This window comes from Rhincodon typus, chromosome 15 (genome assembly GCF_021869965.1).
Source record: "Rhincodon typus isolate 14 chromosome 15, sRhiTyp1.1, whole genome shotgun sequence".
Classification (NCBI taxonomy): Eukaryota; Metazoa; Chordata; class Chondrichthyes; order Orectolobiformes; family Rhincodontidae; genus Rhincodon; species Rhincodon typus.
The window spans coordinates 19,271,066-19,286,999 of record NC_063346.1 but is presented as its reverse complement, the minus strand read 5'-3'; the positions used below and the strand labels follow the sequence as shown (position 1 = coordinate 19,286,999).

Genomic DNA, 15,934 nt, shown 5'->3' with positions numbered 1-15,934 from the left:
CAACACTCAAGAAACTTTACATCATCAAAGACAAAGCAGCCTGCTTGATTGATACCACAACCACAAACATTCACCCTCTCTATCACCGACACTTAGCACTTACTGCTGCTACAATCTACAAGATGCACTGTAGAAATGCACCAAAAGTCCTGAGAGCATCTTCCAAACCCACTAACACTTCCATCCAGAAGAACAAGGGTAGCAGATACATGGGAACACCACGACCTGCAAGCTCCACTCCAAGCCACTCACCATCCTGGCTTGGAAATATATCACCATTCCTTCACTGTCGCTGGATCAAAATTCTGAAATTCCCTCCCTAATGGTATTGTGGATCAACCTACAGCAAATGGACTGCTGCAGTCCAAGAAGGCAGCTCAGCACCACGTTTTTAAGGACAATTAGGGATGGGCAATAAATGCTAGCCAGCCAGTGATGCCCACATACCATGAATGAACTTAAAAAACCCACCCAAAGAGATTTTATTTATGTATCTCTGATATTTTGACTCGCAGAAAATGAACGAAGCTTTCTGTTTAATGTTCCTATGATTTTTTTTTTTGTTTTTCTCCCAGGTTCCTAGAAATGGTAAATAGATTCATTTTTAGTTCTCAGAAACTTTGGGTCAATTCTGGAGGGCTGATAATCCCTATAGCAAAAACAAACAACATATAAAGCAAGTAGTTTCAGAGTAGCCAGCTGACATGTAAGCTTGCTTAATTCTCAAATCTATTGAAGTCAACAGAAAAGGAAATAATTGAAAAAAGAAAGAAAAACTTGATAGCACCTATCACAATGTTAAAGTGACCCAAAGCACTTTTCATTTGATTGAGGTCTTGTAGCAAAAATAGCAGATAATTTACCACAGGGTTCCACAGGGATCGGTGCTGGTACCACAACTGTTTACAGTTTATATTCATGACTTGGAGGAAGAAAGTGAATGTACTGGAGCCAAGTTTGCCAACAACACAAAATAGGCAGCAACACAGGGTATGAGAGCAATACAAACCCGGGTTCAATTCCAGCTTTGGGTGACTGACTGTGCGAAGTTTGCACATTCTCCCCGTGTCTGTGTGGGTTTCTTCCGGTTGCTCCGGTTTCCTCTCACAATCCAAAGATGTGCAGGTTAGGTGGATTGGCCATGCTAAATTGCCCGTAGTGTTCAGGGATGTGTAGATTAGGTGGGTTATAGGGGGATGGGTCTGTGTGGGATGCTCTGAGGGTTGGTGTGGACTTGTTGGGCCGAAGGACTTGTTTCTACACTGGAGGGATTCTATGATTCTCTTGTTAAAAGTACATTGGCAGTCTCTTTATAAGTATGTTCAGTAACTGCCGTGGTAACAACAGCAAAATTATAACGTATGGCCTACCAATTCAAGTCTTATTCTGGGATCTTACTTCAGTATTACTGTCAGCTGGGATCATAACAACTTGGACCTTATGGAGAAAGTAAACTAACTTGCTAAATAATTTTGTATTGTGGGTTTGTAGGAGAATGGAGGCAATCAATCAGAAAAAGTAACAAATGACAAAGTGCTGTGGACTGTGAATGGACAAAAAAAATTTTGTGAATATAATTAGTTAGGAGCTAACATGAAGTCTGGATAGGATGTGTCCTAAGAGGAAACAGACTTGTAAGAGATGTTCTGGAAGGTGAATTTCAAGGATAAGAGTAAGGGAGAAAATACAAATGGTGGATGACTTGAAATTGAAGGGAGTTATTGGCAAATTAAAAGATTGGCCCAAGATGGAAAGACATGTAAGGACAATAAGCCAGGGACCTGCCTTTGGACACAGCATACTTAATGTTGGTGAAATACATTCATAGGCATGTAATTTAAAAGTGTGTTGCAAATATTGTGGGCCAGCCTTCTGGAATCAGTGTGCTGGGATAGATTTCATGAGCAAATGTAATTTGATATCTGGTGTCCGAGGGTTTTGGTGGACTATTAACATTGAAAGAGAGGTTGAAGTATTTATAGAGTCCTATCCTACAGTTAGAATGTTGTTTCCCTGGCAACTCATACACTTCATGGGTATGTACTTCAGTAAGATCTAAAATGTGTTTTACGAGATGGGAAATCAACAACGTGCTTGAAAGCAGAATGGGTGGAGGATTAGTTCCAGTTGACTTCCTTTACCTGCAATTATGATTCTATTGTCTTTCTTTTCACAGCAGTAGCTGAAAATATTGCATAGTTCATAGCAAATTTGTTATAATCTTTGATAACCCCATTTGGGGTTTATTTGACTGAGAGTTTCTGCTTCCAGAATGTGGTATTGTCTTACAATTTCATATGGGAAATCAAATTTAATGCAAATTGCTGCACTTCTGCTTGACTTATCTAGTTCACATTTCTTTCTGTCGCTTCTAACAAGTGAATAATCATTCAAACCTGTTACTGGAGCAGGATTGAACATATCAACTCAAACTGTCTGATGGCCAAAGTGTCTGGTATTAATGCTGTTACTCTTAGTCAATTTGACAGTTCTCTTCTGGAGAAAAAGGTCTATAGTTCTTCTAATAACAGACATGACAAGCTTTCAATAATGAAAAGTAGACTGCAAGACCAGAAGTAAAAATTATAATGATGGGTCTGCCCAGAATGAACAGTGAAAAAAAATTAATACTTGGAAATGAACGTATTGGTCACAGTGGATTTCCATTTTGAAGTACATCAGATAAGTCAAACCAAAATGCCAGTTCTGCTGTTTTTCCCTTTTTGGGTGAATTAAAAAGCCACTAACAAATGCACTGTGATAACAAGGTGTAGAGCTGAATGAACACAGCAGGCCAAGCAGCATCAGAGGAGCAGGAAGGCTGACGTTTCGGGCCTAGACCCCCCCCTTCAACAAACACGCTGTACTCGCTTCAGGATTTTTTACATCTTTAGTGAACACCCATAGTGACACATTGACTACCCCAGCTCACTCATAGCATACCACAGAATTAAAACCAGGGTTTACTTTTCATAAATTTTTGAAACTGTTTTCTGTACTACCTACTACGTACAAATGATTAACCAACTTAATTCCATTCGTCAATTGGGGCATTCCAATAGTACTTTGAATGCAAGCCATTACTACTAGTATAAGATGTGAAACACATAACGTTTATTGGTGTATGAGATATATGCAGTGGTTATTGGAATGAATACTTAATAATGTTAGGATCATATGAACTCATATCAGAATTTTATTGGCTTTGTTTTATTAATCTATGGGACGTGGTCATCACTGGATAGGCCAGCATTTATTGCCCATCCCCAAATTGAAAAGGTGAAAGTGGGCTGATTTCTTGAACCTCTGCAGTCTTGGTGTGTACATACAGCCATGCTGCAGTCTAGAAGGGAGTGCCAGGATTTTGACATAGAAACAGTGCAAGATCAATGATTATAGTTCCAAGTCAGGATGGTGTGTGATTTGGAGGGCAACTTCTAGGCGGTGGTCCTCCCAAGTGTCCATTGCCAGAAAACAGAGGCTCTTGTGCTATCTGTCATCCAAGGTCTTGCACCTGACCCAAGATCAGTGGTCCCATTCCTGTCCTAAACATAGCAGTACTACTCTGTGACCCGTGAACTTTGGTCCCACCCAAGCAACCCAAAACTCACAGGTCCCCTTGTGCCCCGGATCCTATTATTGGGTCCTGATACAAATCCCTTGCTCTTCTAGGTGGCATAAATTGTGGGTTTGGAAGATTATCAAAGGAACCTTGGTGAGTTGCTGCAGTGTACCTTTTAGTTAGTACATGCTTCTGACTAAGTGGTGAAAGGAATAAACTTGAAGATGGTGGATAGGGTGCCAATCAAGTGGCTTCTTTGTGCTTGAGTGTTGCTGGAACTGCACACATCCAGGCAAGTGGAGAATATTCTATCACTCTTCTGAGTTGTGCCTCATGGATATTGGATAGGCTTTGGGGAGCCAGGAAGCAAGTTCATTGCGACAAATTCCTAGTATCCGATGGGTCTACAAGAGCACAGTACTTAATTGCTACTTATGCCATTGAATCTTAAGTGGAGATACTTGAATCTAGGTCATTGTCTGGTGACCTGTTGAAGTACAGTAAACTTTGTTTTAACTGGCACCTTATGAACCGGCACGCCCGATAAACTGGCAACAATCATATACCTCAAATACAGCGAAGATTACTCTATTATTCTGTCTGTTTATTATAGTTTTTAAAATTTATTTCCATCAGTGTAAATATACTTGTTGCTCAATCGAATGGCCACATGAAATATCAACAGTTGATTCAATTTTGAGTCAATTTCTCCTCAATACCACGATGTCTGAGTACTCAGTTGAGGGTGTGAGCGAGAAGCCTCTCTGCTGGTAAGGCAAAGTTGCATTATTATTTGTGGTTTATGCTATAAATAAAGTATAACAGCCTTGTGTATTCCCCCTGCATTATGTTTCTGTTACTTAGTGTGTGTTTTTACATGGATTATGTGGACCCCTTGAAAATCTGGAATATTTGATCAACCAGGACATCCTGGTCCCATAGGCTTTGATTAATAAAAGGTTTGCTGTCGATAAAATGTTGAAGGGCATGGATAGGGTGGATAGTTGGAATCTTATTCCCAGTGTGTAAATGTCAAATATGAGGAGGCATGGATTTAAGGTGAGATGCAAAGAGTTTAAAGGAGGCATCTTGGTTCAATTGAATCTCTTAATCAATATAAAGAATGTAGGGGCATTCTTAACAGAGAAATCAGGAAGGCAAAGTTGGATATGAGGTAGCATCGGCAGATAAGATTAAGGATAATCCAAAGAGATTCTACACATACATTAAGAGCAAGGGAATAACTAGAGAGAGGGTTGGGCCTCTTAAAGATCAAGGAGGTCATCTATGTGTTGAACCCCCAGGAGATAAGAGAGATACTAAATGAAATTTTGCATCAGGTTTTACTGTGAAGAAATAAATAGAGTCTGGAGAATGCAGAGAAATAAACTCTGATGATTGTAAAAAAAAAAAAATTCATATTACAGAAGAGCACGTTCGGGAGGTCTTAGAGAATATAAAGGTGGATGAATCTCTGGGACCTGATCAAATGTTGTATCCTAGAGTGTTGTGGGAAGTAAGGAAGCAAATTACAAGTCCCCTTGCAGAAATATTTGCATCATCTATAACTACGGGTGAGGTGCCTGATGATGGGAGGATGGCTAATATTGTACCTTTTGTTTAAGAAAATTTGTAAGGAGAAACTGGGGAACTATAGATCTCTGAGTCTGACTTCGGTTGTGGGTAAATTGTTGGAGGTGATTATAAAAGATAGGATTTATGGACATTTAGAGAAGCAAAAATTGATTCAGGATAGTCAGCATGGTTTTGGGTGAGGAAAATCATTTCTCATAAACTTGCTTGAGTTTTTTGAGGACTTTACCAAAAAGATGGATGATGGCCGAAGAGTAGATGTTGTTTATTTGGATTTTAGTAAAACCTTTGACAAGGTTCCACATGGTAGACCAATTAGTAAAGCTAGGTCACCTGGGATTCAGAGTGAGCTTGCCAATTAGATACATAACTGGCTTGATGGCAGGAGACAGAGTATTAGTGGAGGGTTGCTTTTCGGACTGGAGACCTGTGACCAGATGTTCCCACAGGGATCGGTTCTGTGTCCTCTTTTGTTTGTCATTTATATAAATGATTTGGATGAGAATATAGAAGGCATGATAGAATCCCTACAGCGTGAAAGCAGGCCATTCGGCCCATCAAGTTCACTCTGACCCTCCGAAGAGCATCAAACCCCCAACCCTATCCCTGCATTTCCCACCCTAGATACTATGGGCAATTTAGCACATCCAATCCACCTAACCTGCGCATCTTTGGACTGTGGGAGGAAAACCACGTAGACACTGGGAGAATGAGAAAACTCCATACAGAGTGTCACCCAAGGTTGGAATCAAACCCAGGTCCCTGGCGCTGTGAGGCAGCAGTGCTAGCCACTGAGCCACTGTGCCGCCCATGCTTAGTAAGTTTGCTGATGACACTAAAATTGGTGGCATTATAGACAGTGAAGAAGGTTTTCTAAGATTACAAAGGGATCTTGATCAAATAGGTCAATAGGCTGAAAAATGGCAGATGGAGTTCAATCTGAATAAATGCGAGGTATGGCATTTTGTACAACAGATAACGGTAGGGCTTATACAGTTAATGGTATGGCCTTGGGTAGTGTTGTAGAACAGAGGGACCTAAAGATGCAGGTACATAAGTCTTTAAAGTTCGTGTCACATATAGACAGGATGGTTAAAAAGGTGTTTGGTACACTTGCCTTCATTGCTCAATCCTTTGAGTATGCGAATTGGCATGTTATGTTGAGGTTGTACAGAACATTGGTGAGGCCTCTTCTGAAATACTGTGTCTAATTCTGGTCATCCAGTTATAGGAAGGATATAAATAAGTTGGAGAGGGTTCAGAAGAGGTTTATCAGGATGTTGCCATATGCAAGGTTTGAGTTATAAGGAAAGGCTAGATAGGCTGGGGCTTTTTTTTGCTGGTTGAGAGGTGACCTGCTAGAAGTTTATAAAATAATGAGAGGTATAGGTAGAGTTGGACTGGTTGGACCCAAGTGTCTGTTTCCATACTGTATGACTCGATGACTCTATGACATGAGCGAGGTAAGTTTTTTAGAAGGTGGTAGGTGGCTGGAATGTGCTGCCAGGAGAGGTGGCTAGAAGCACAATATAGTAGCAAAGTTTGAGGCATTTAGACAAGCAAGGAATAGAGGGATATGGACCATATGCAGGCAGATGGGATTAGTTTGGAATAGCATAGACACGGTGGGCTGAGGGCCTATTTCTTTGCTGTACTGTTTTGTGTACTATGAGAAAGGAGGAAAACACTTTTCAGTGATTCTGAAAAGACAACTCCTCAACCAGTGAATGAAAGATTTAGAAAATATGTGTCCACTGCCTCCAACCATCTACAAAAATATTTAAAGGGATCGGAAAGGCTGTGAAGGAAAACATCTCGTTGCCTATAACCTAAATTATTGCCAGAATTAAAATGATGCTGGAAATGTGCTTCCTTGACCTTTCCCATGTTTCTTCTCAACCTATAATATTTGCCTTTCCTTGTCTTTTTGTCTGTTGGATTGTGTCTGGGTTTTTAAAAAAAGTAGTGGAGTAAGTTAGGAAAGTTTTAAGTCAGTAATTTGTGTTCCTTTTCTGCTATTAGTTGAAAACCATCTGTTTGCAATAAGTTGCTGTTTTTTTAAGTACAGAAATATGATGAATGATTTCTTCTAATCTCATTTTGACAAGAAATTAGAGATTAAATATTCAATATTTTCACATTTGTAATGACTTGAATACTGGTTTCCAATGTACCACTCCCAGTGAATCCATGACACCTTCTATTTTGAATTTGAGCAGGGAATTAAATAAGCCAATATCCATCCCACATTTCACATTGGAAAAGTACCTTATCTGTTCATTATCACTTGCTGTTTCTGGGAACTTGCTGTGCATAATCTGTCTGCTGTGTTGTCTACAGTACAACAGTGACTATGTTTTAATAGGTATCTGTACTCAATTGGTCATAAAGCACTTTGTATGGTCTGTTGGTTATGGAAATCCTGAAAAACTGAAACTCTTCCGTTAGCTACTGAAGCACATTCAAATTGTGTAAATTCAAGTTGTGAACATTGAAAACTACAAATGCTGGAGATCACAGCGGGTCAGTCAGTATCCATGGAGAGAGATCACGATAACGTTTCGAACCTAGATGACTCTTCATCAGAGCTGAAGTGAAGTGTGGAGGGAGCGGCGTTTAAATGCTGTCCCCTCCACACTTCACCACAGCTCCGATGAAGAGTCATCTAGATTCGAAATGTTCGCTTGCTCTCTCTCCATGGATGCTGTCTGACCCGCTGTGATCGCCAGCATTTGTTGCCTTCAGTACCGATTCCAGCATCTGCAGTAATTTGCTCCTACATTGGGAACATTGATAGTCTGTTTATGACTCTGGCAAAGTGATATGATGATGTCATCACTATTCATTTAGTCCAGTAGCAGATGGTGGTCTTCAAGAGGCAGCAAGAAAACTATTTAAAATATAGATCAAGAACAATGGGAATTTTTACAAAAAAATGTAAAACCAGGCTACTGCATTATCAGTTAGATTTCAAAAAACTACTGGAAATAGGAAGAAAATCTACATTTATAAATATGGAACAAGGCCTGAAGGTTTTAGTGCTAAATATTTAAATGGCTTCATACTGCATTTATATGTGCAAACAATTTATTGAATTTTTCTTTGATCATTTAACTTCATTTCAGCTTATAATTGAGCAAGTTCCTGCTTAAAATAGAATGCACTACATTATCTATCAAGACACATGAAATATGGTGAGATTATAGTCATTAAATAATTAATTGAAATGAGAATGAAGGTGCAAGAGAGATGAGGAAGGAGCATAGAGTCATTTTCTTTTTCAAGAATGTTAAGAAGATGTATTTGTGGTATTTAGAAATAAAGCTGCAGCAATCTTTTCCAAAGAAACATTTTGGTCATTAATTTAACGTCAGTTTAAAACAAAAATCAACCTATCAGTTATCCTTTTATATCAATGCTGTCATAGTTGCACAACTACCATCAAATAAGTTACTCAAATAAAAAGTTAATTTAAATGGAGCTTTTTGAAACAAAGAAAAGGTAAGAATTAATTTACAGAAATAATGTTGCAAAGGCAACGAATACCCAAACCAAGGAAACTTGGGGTGGGCTCGTATTTTTAATGTCCGGAAGTGCTATCACACACAACCGAACAGTTATCTCCCCCCACCAAATCACCATGACATTTTTAAACTATTAACCATGACCCGTGTAGCCAACTTGATATTTACATGGAAAGCTTGTTACAAGCAATGCAAACCATCAAAAATGAGGGAGAGCTAGGGAGAGCAGGAAGGGCCTCAATCAAAATGGAGTTGGAGGGAGAAGTAAAACATTGTAGCCCCCAAGGTGCTCACCTCTGTCTCTCAAGGTATCAAGGGCCTTGGTGGACAAGTGTGGCTCCCTCTCCAAGAACACAGAGACACGAACATAACAGCAGGGCAGGCAATCGGCAGAGATGGCCTCCTCCATGGCCAGAGCCAGGAGCAAACCCATGAGGTGGTGCTCGATCTGCCCATACCCCTTCGCACCGAATACCCAAGGATCAAGAGCGTGGGGCTGATGTGCAACCAAAAACACAATACAATTTCACAAATAACGAAAAAAGGGGTTCGTTTGCCCACAACCAAGATATACATGGTCCACAGACTCCACAATACTACAAAATAAACAATTGGGCTGGGCCATTATTAGATCTAGGCTCTCATTTAAATAATCTGGATTATCAACTGGCCATTATCATGCCTCAATTGGCAGCTTGCCTGACTAATGGCTCAAATTTTGACCGGTTTATGTCACTGATTACTGGCCTGAAGTAAGTTTGGAGGACAGTGTTCAGAAACTGTCAGGAGTGTGAAGAACGTGCATAAAGTTGAAGAAAAATCAGAATTTAGGCCAAGTGAATCAGTGAAACAAATTGACCTCAAGGCTCTGTTTTCCCCTGGGGTTCCATAATAGATAGGAAACGCTTCATTCATATGTTTTAGTCAGTCACCAATTTCTCTTGACAATTTGCTTTCCTCAGTGTTGGGTCAGAGTCTGGGCACAAGATATTGGTCTCTGAAATTGGACTTTTTGTGCCTGTTTTATGTCTGCAAATGCATGTGATAAGTGTTAATATGTCCAAGGCCTGTAAAGAGAAATTGAAATCAAGGCACAAATACCTTTCCTTTGGTCCAGAGAATTTATTGATTTCATCTCATCCCACACTCCATGTTATATCTATATCTTTTAATCATCCTGTTCAGAGATGTTCTTACACACCTCTGGGACAGGTGGGACTTGAGCCCGAGTCTACTGGCTGAAAGGTACGGACACTACCACAAGAACTCTGCTCCCTATATAATCTGCTCAGATAATTAATAGTCATCACCTGTTTCTTAACCTTAAGTGAAAATGTTAAAAAAAACTTAGCAATGAGATTAACTATACGTTAACAGAATTCCAATATTTTTCTTTTAAATTCAAAATTTGGACATTAATCTTGCCAAAAACTAATCAAAGCAATAAATATGGTGCACTCTGGTGCCTACCTCTGGACCAGGAGTCCAGGATAAAGTCTCAGTCACTTCAAAGGGGTGTGATAACAAATCAGTTTTGGTGCTTTGCATTCTGTTAACCACCACCACTAAATTGCCCATGTTTTTAACTAATCTATTTACATTCAAAGCTTGGCTAGGGCAATTCAATACCACCAAATGTTGCTTGACTCTGTGGGACTTTGGGCAATGATGTCAGGGAGTACATTGCAGATATTTACTAATCACCCTCTCTAGGTATGTTATTATACATCTTTAGAATAGGTGAGACTTGATCCCAGGCCTTCTGGCTCAGAAACAGGGACACAGGCCACTGCACCATACAGCCACCCCTATATGTATGTAATTTTATGAAGCAAACTATGGTTCTTTCACATCAAACATTGATTTAAAGCATTTGCACACATCTTGGAATGACACATGGATATTTTGAATAAATCTGCCCAGATCTGCTATTACAGAACTCTGGAGCAGGTAGTGCTTGAACATGGATCTTCTGGCCCAGAAATAGGACCACGACCACTGCACCATAACAGCTCCATCCCACATGTATATGTACTCAAGCAATTAATAGCTATCACTTGTTTCTTCTAACCTTAAAAGATATCAGCAAACTTAACAACGAGGTTCAATTTCTTCCCTGTAGTTATTTGAAAGTATTCAGGCATGAATCCTAAAAACAAAAGACAGATTAACATTTAGGAGTGGACAAGTCTGAAACCTTAAATTCTTACAAGTTCACTTCACTAGTATCAATTCAATTGGTCAGATCTCTTATTCTTTCTTAAAAGCTCATTCTTTTAGTTAGAAATAAGGTCATGTTTGGCTACACAACTTCTTAAAAAAATGCTTAACACTTCTTTTTTTTCCTTTCCTATTGGTTTGGTTCTTGAACACAATCATTTGTGAGTTCCTGAGAGACACCTTTGGATTGACACTGCAAACAGTACAACTCTAATACAGTGTCAAGTTGAATTTTAAAAAAATATATTTAAATGGTCTGTTGGAATTGTTTGCTGCTGAGAGCTAGGAAAATAAAGCTGTTTAAACATTTGAATGTGTAGATCTTCCCGCCTGTATTTGTAGAAAACTTAGTTTATTGGATGACAGAGAAGTGCCTTGTGATGCACACTGTTATGTATTTACAGAGCTCCCTTTTAGCTGTGACAATTAGATCTGCTTCTGGGCAGTCCAAATATGGTACTGCTGACTGCAGCGTGAGGTTGCCAGCTATGCAGTCACAGCGTTGAAGTTATTTGAAAATCTCTAAAGACGACTTGAACGTGTTGCAATCTAACTTGCTGAATTTTGCCTGTGGTTGACTTTTTCAGCTGGAGGACTTTAAAATAGAACAGACAATTTTGTGGGAGCGTTTTCTGTTGTTTGCCTTTTTTTTAGAACATTCCAAAATTAGTACCTCTCTCCAACAGGACTGAATGGGAAATTGTTTAGTGCATTGAAATGTTATGTTTGGACCAAAATTGTGTTTGTTTGTGCTTATTTGGAGTCAGCTAAACGCAGCTTATTTTTTTTTATACTGAATTACCCGAAAGATGAATTTCTTTTCAAAATAAAGTGTGTGGATCTTTTTCCGTGGTTCAGTTTCATCTTGTGAAAGGTGTAGTGACATTGAATAACGAAAGTCACAAACAATGTACACATCATTCTCATTTTTTTTTTGCAAAATCTTTATTAAAAATCACCAAGTTCCCACAGTGCTCAAAGATACAATGTATTTATAGCACTACTATTTGAGATGTTTAAGGTTTTGGACATAAATAGAATGAAAGTGAACCTGATGAGACCTTTTACTATCTTTGCCAAGGCAGTGAGTTAGTAGGCTGAGAGCATGGCCAAATATAGCAATAATTTTGGTGGGGAAGGGAGATAATTATTTCTTCATAGAAAAATGCCCAGTAAGAAACAAAAACGCTCAGAACAACTGCATGTGTTGTAAAAAGAAGAAACGGTCCCCTAACAGAACACAATTGGTTTACCCTGGTTTTATTGGAAATGGGCTCCAAAACACACATATATATATATATATATATATATATATATATATATAGGCCTGCAAGGCTTAACAAAAAACCTTAACTGATGCTCCGTATAATTATGAAGTTAATATGCTTTTTAAAAACTGATTCAGACTGCATTCAACGAGGTGTGACTTTTGCATGTGATTTTACAGCAAGGTTAACGGCAGTAGAAATTCTTGTCAGTTCAGTGATTTCTAATTGATTGTATTCTAGAGACCTCAATAACACACTCTCTGGACACATGGAGAATCACTGACAGAAACTTCAGGTTTTCTGCTTTTCACTTCATGTGTGGACTTCCAATGGCACTGTCAACTTGAGTGCCAAAATGATGGCAAATGCTGCAAAGTTTCACTGTTGTTGCTATTGTGATACCTGAACCAATATTTAAACTTGTTTCCCAGACAGTAGGGAGTTCTGACTCTTCCTTCAATATCTTCTTAAGCTGACAATTTCTTTAGCGATGAAGTTTCCATGGACCCCTTTGCAGTTCTTTCCATCGAGTAGGAACTAACTAATACATTGCTGAATCCCTGTGAAGTATAGGAGGTACATTTTAGAGATTTGTTCCCAACTAATGGGGAATCAGAATTAATCATTTCTACCAATCAAGTAAGTGAGATGTGATTAGCATATTTTTGCTTTCGGGCTCAGTCTTTTACTCTTGAGCCATGATCACAATAAAACCTATTTTAATATTGGATGAATTTGCATAAGTTAATATTTTAAAGAAATGAGTATCAACCAGAGTGGATTCAGTTTGTCTTTGATCAGGGAATGGCACAATCAAAAGCTGGTCATCTCCCCTTTAACGCTAAAACTTATCTCCAGACAGCCTTGCATGTTGTTTCAATTATATGAGACTGTGATAAAATAATTTTGTAGCTGTCTGAAGGCAATTTTAAATTAATTTATATGCCCCTACCATTTTTGATTTCAATTCAGTAGGCTCTTGTAGATTCATGCACTTGTGGAGATCAGATATGGACAGAATAGGGCTTGTCAGTAATATTTCTCCGCCTACATTTGAATGGCTTGCTGACAGTCACCACCAAGGCTCATGCGCTAATAATGGACACTTGGCAAAGGAACCAGAGACTACAGAATCAATGCGTTTAGGAGAGGAGGGATAAAATTGAAGAGAAAATGAAATTAATAGAATACTTATTTATCAGTACATTCAGATGTATGTGACAAGTAGAGTACAAATGGAATATTAAGTGAATGCAGGGCAAGTGAATCAATCACAAGTCATTTGAGGTTTAGAGCACAATAAACAGCTTATTATTCATTTTAAGAATGTTTTGAAAATCAGCTTTTTGTAGACTACAATCTTCCTTCCTGGATAATAGTCTTTTTTTCTGTAGGCACAGAAGAGTAGGATTTTTAACTCCAGCTACGCAGTGAGAATAAGGTGGGAGCAAAGCTAATATTTCATTGAGAGACGTATTACTCTGTGCTTACTTGAACCCTGACTGTCAAAATATTTATCGCTCAGTTTCCTCAGCAATGTGAGGTGCAGGCTGTTTGGAATCCTTAAATAATGTGAACACCCTGATGCAATTTAATACATTAGTTTGAGAGTTCTTCTTACACAGTCTCAATAAACACACTAGTTGTGGCAGGTGCCATCTTTCCTCCCTCAATGTTGCCTCACAGAGAGGAGGAGGATGACCATCTCAACTTCGGAAGCGGCAAAATCTGGCCTGTCCTTGAAGATGAATGCTGAGGATGGGCTACCAAGACAACCTCACCCAGCCCATAAGGTTTACAGGCCCAGAGTGAGCCTTCTGAATCTATGTGGTGGATGATGCATGAATGAGCCACACTTAGCCAGGCAATTTGTCTTAAATTTTTGCAGCCTTCCACAGGAAGATCATTCCTCATTCCCTACAATTCATTTATCAATAAATGTCAAGCCTTGGGATATTGCTTGACTGTTCATTGCTTTGGCTGACCTGTTCATTCACCTGGAAGGTTGTGCAATCAAATTCTGCATTAACAATCCTTGTTACCTTTATTGCCATTCCCTTATCCCTGCAATAAAGCATTTCATCAGTTCTCATCTATTTGACAATGTCAACTCATAAGTTGCTAATCTTGTAGTTGCTTGCTATTTCTCTAGAAACTCAACAAAAAATAATGAGAGTAATACAGGAAATTGTGTTGAAGGATTTCAGTGATAGGCATTTCCACTTTAAGCCTTACATCAAACCTTAGCACCATTTCCTTGTGCCATAATTTTATTATTTGGCTTATAGTACAGCTCAAATTCAAAATATCATTCCACCCAGCCATGACACTGTCTTTCTAAGTGCTATCAAGAGATCTCCTTCACTTGTCCTATTCAAACTAAGCATTCTATTTGACAGTCCACAGGCACTCTCTTGGGAGATATTCATTCAACCTTGTCAACGGAAGCTCCATTTTTCACCGGCTTACTACATAATGGTTCCTTTGTTGCCAACCACCAATTTTCTGCATAAATTCTAAGAATATGTACTAATGACTATTGTAGCACTATTCAGAGAAAACATAATTTATTTCTGGACTCCATGATACACTATATAAATCTATGGAGACCATATTGTTTCATTTTGAGGCGGCTTTTGTGCTGGTAAGACCACATTTATTGAGCATCTGTGGAAGCCCTGATAGTTGAAGTGAAATTTGATTTATTTAAGTGCAGAGGAGTTGCTGGTTTTTAAGAGAGGTTATTGTGCATATGAAATGAACAGGTCTTCATGTGACTTCAAAATGGAAGTCAATATAAAATAGCAGTGGTGATATCTGAAACGACTTCGGTGTTAGTACATGCAAGGGTTTGAACATCAAAACTGAAAGCATATCACCGTGACCTCACTCATTTTAACAGTTAACTGGTATCAGGATGATCACTCTGATATTTAAATATGCAAAATAATTGTAAGCACATTCTGGGTTTCTCAAGCTTTCTGAAACCCACTAGGGTTACCAAGAAAAGAGCACAAAGGGAATTGACAGACCTGTGAAATTGACAGGCTAGCAAGGTTTTAAATATTGAAACTACATAGCTGTTTCCTTGCCTAGGTGAAATTACTTTTTAGTCACAGATCATGCTTTCACTGCTGAAGTAATTGCAAACATTTTGGAGGAATTTCTGCTATTTTGGACTTAACCTGGCTCTGCGCTTCCTGCTGTCAGCCTTTACTGCAGCAGAAAGAGCTACTTTTGTAGCTCTAGCTATTTTCTTAATCACCTTGATCAGACATGTAATAGCACACCTCTGGAGAAGGTGGGATTTGAACCCAGACCTCCTGGTTCAGAAGTAGGGATACTATTGCTGCACCACAAGAGCCCCACTAATGCACCTCTAACATAAAGCTGTGATGAGGAATAGGTGCAGTAACACCAGCAATGCCAACAGTACCAGGAGGAGCAATAGCTGCCTTCTCCATGCCATATGCCACACCACAGGAGAGGGGCTCCAGCTCTGAAAGAAGGAATATCCCTGACACAAATTTTTGAGCTTTCTCAGCATGACTGAGCACCAGTGCTGCCGGAGATTCAGATGTATATGGCAGACCCCTGTTGATATTTCTAGCCTCTTCAAGCATGAAATCCTGTCACGCTTTGCCAGTGGCTATCAAGGTCAGCCCAGAGCTGCTTTGCTTTGCCTATCAATTCTTTCCAAGGATTTGCTGATAATGCGTACAGGATTTCACATTGTTTGACATCAAGCGCACTTGACTATGGGATGT

General features: G+C 39.1%; 1 protein-coding gene across 1 annotated transcript in view; it reads left to right on the top strand.

Annotated features, from left to right (window-relative positions):
* The window catches only part of cdh13 (cadherin 13, H-cadherin (heart)), a 1,009,596-nt gene that overhangs the window by 382,796 nt on the left and 610,866 nt on the right, over positions 1 to 15,934 (top strand). The gene's annotated exons all lie outside the window — the stretch shown is intronic.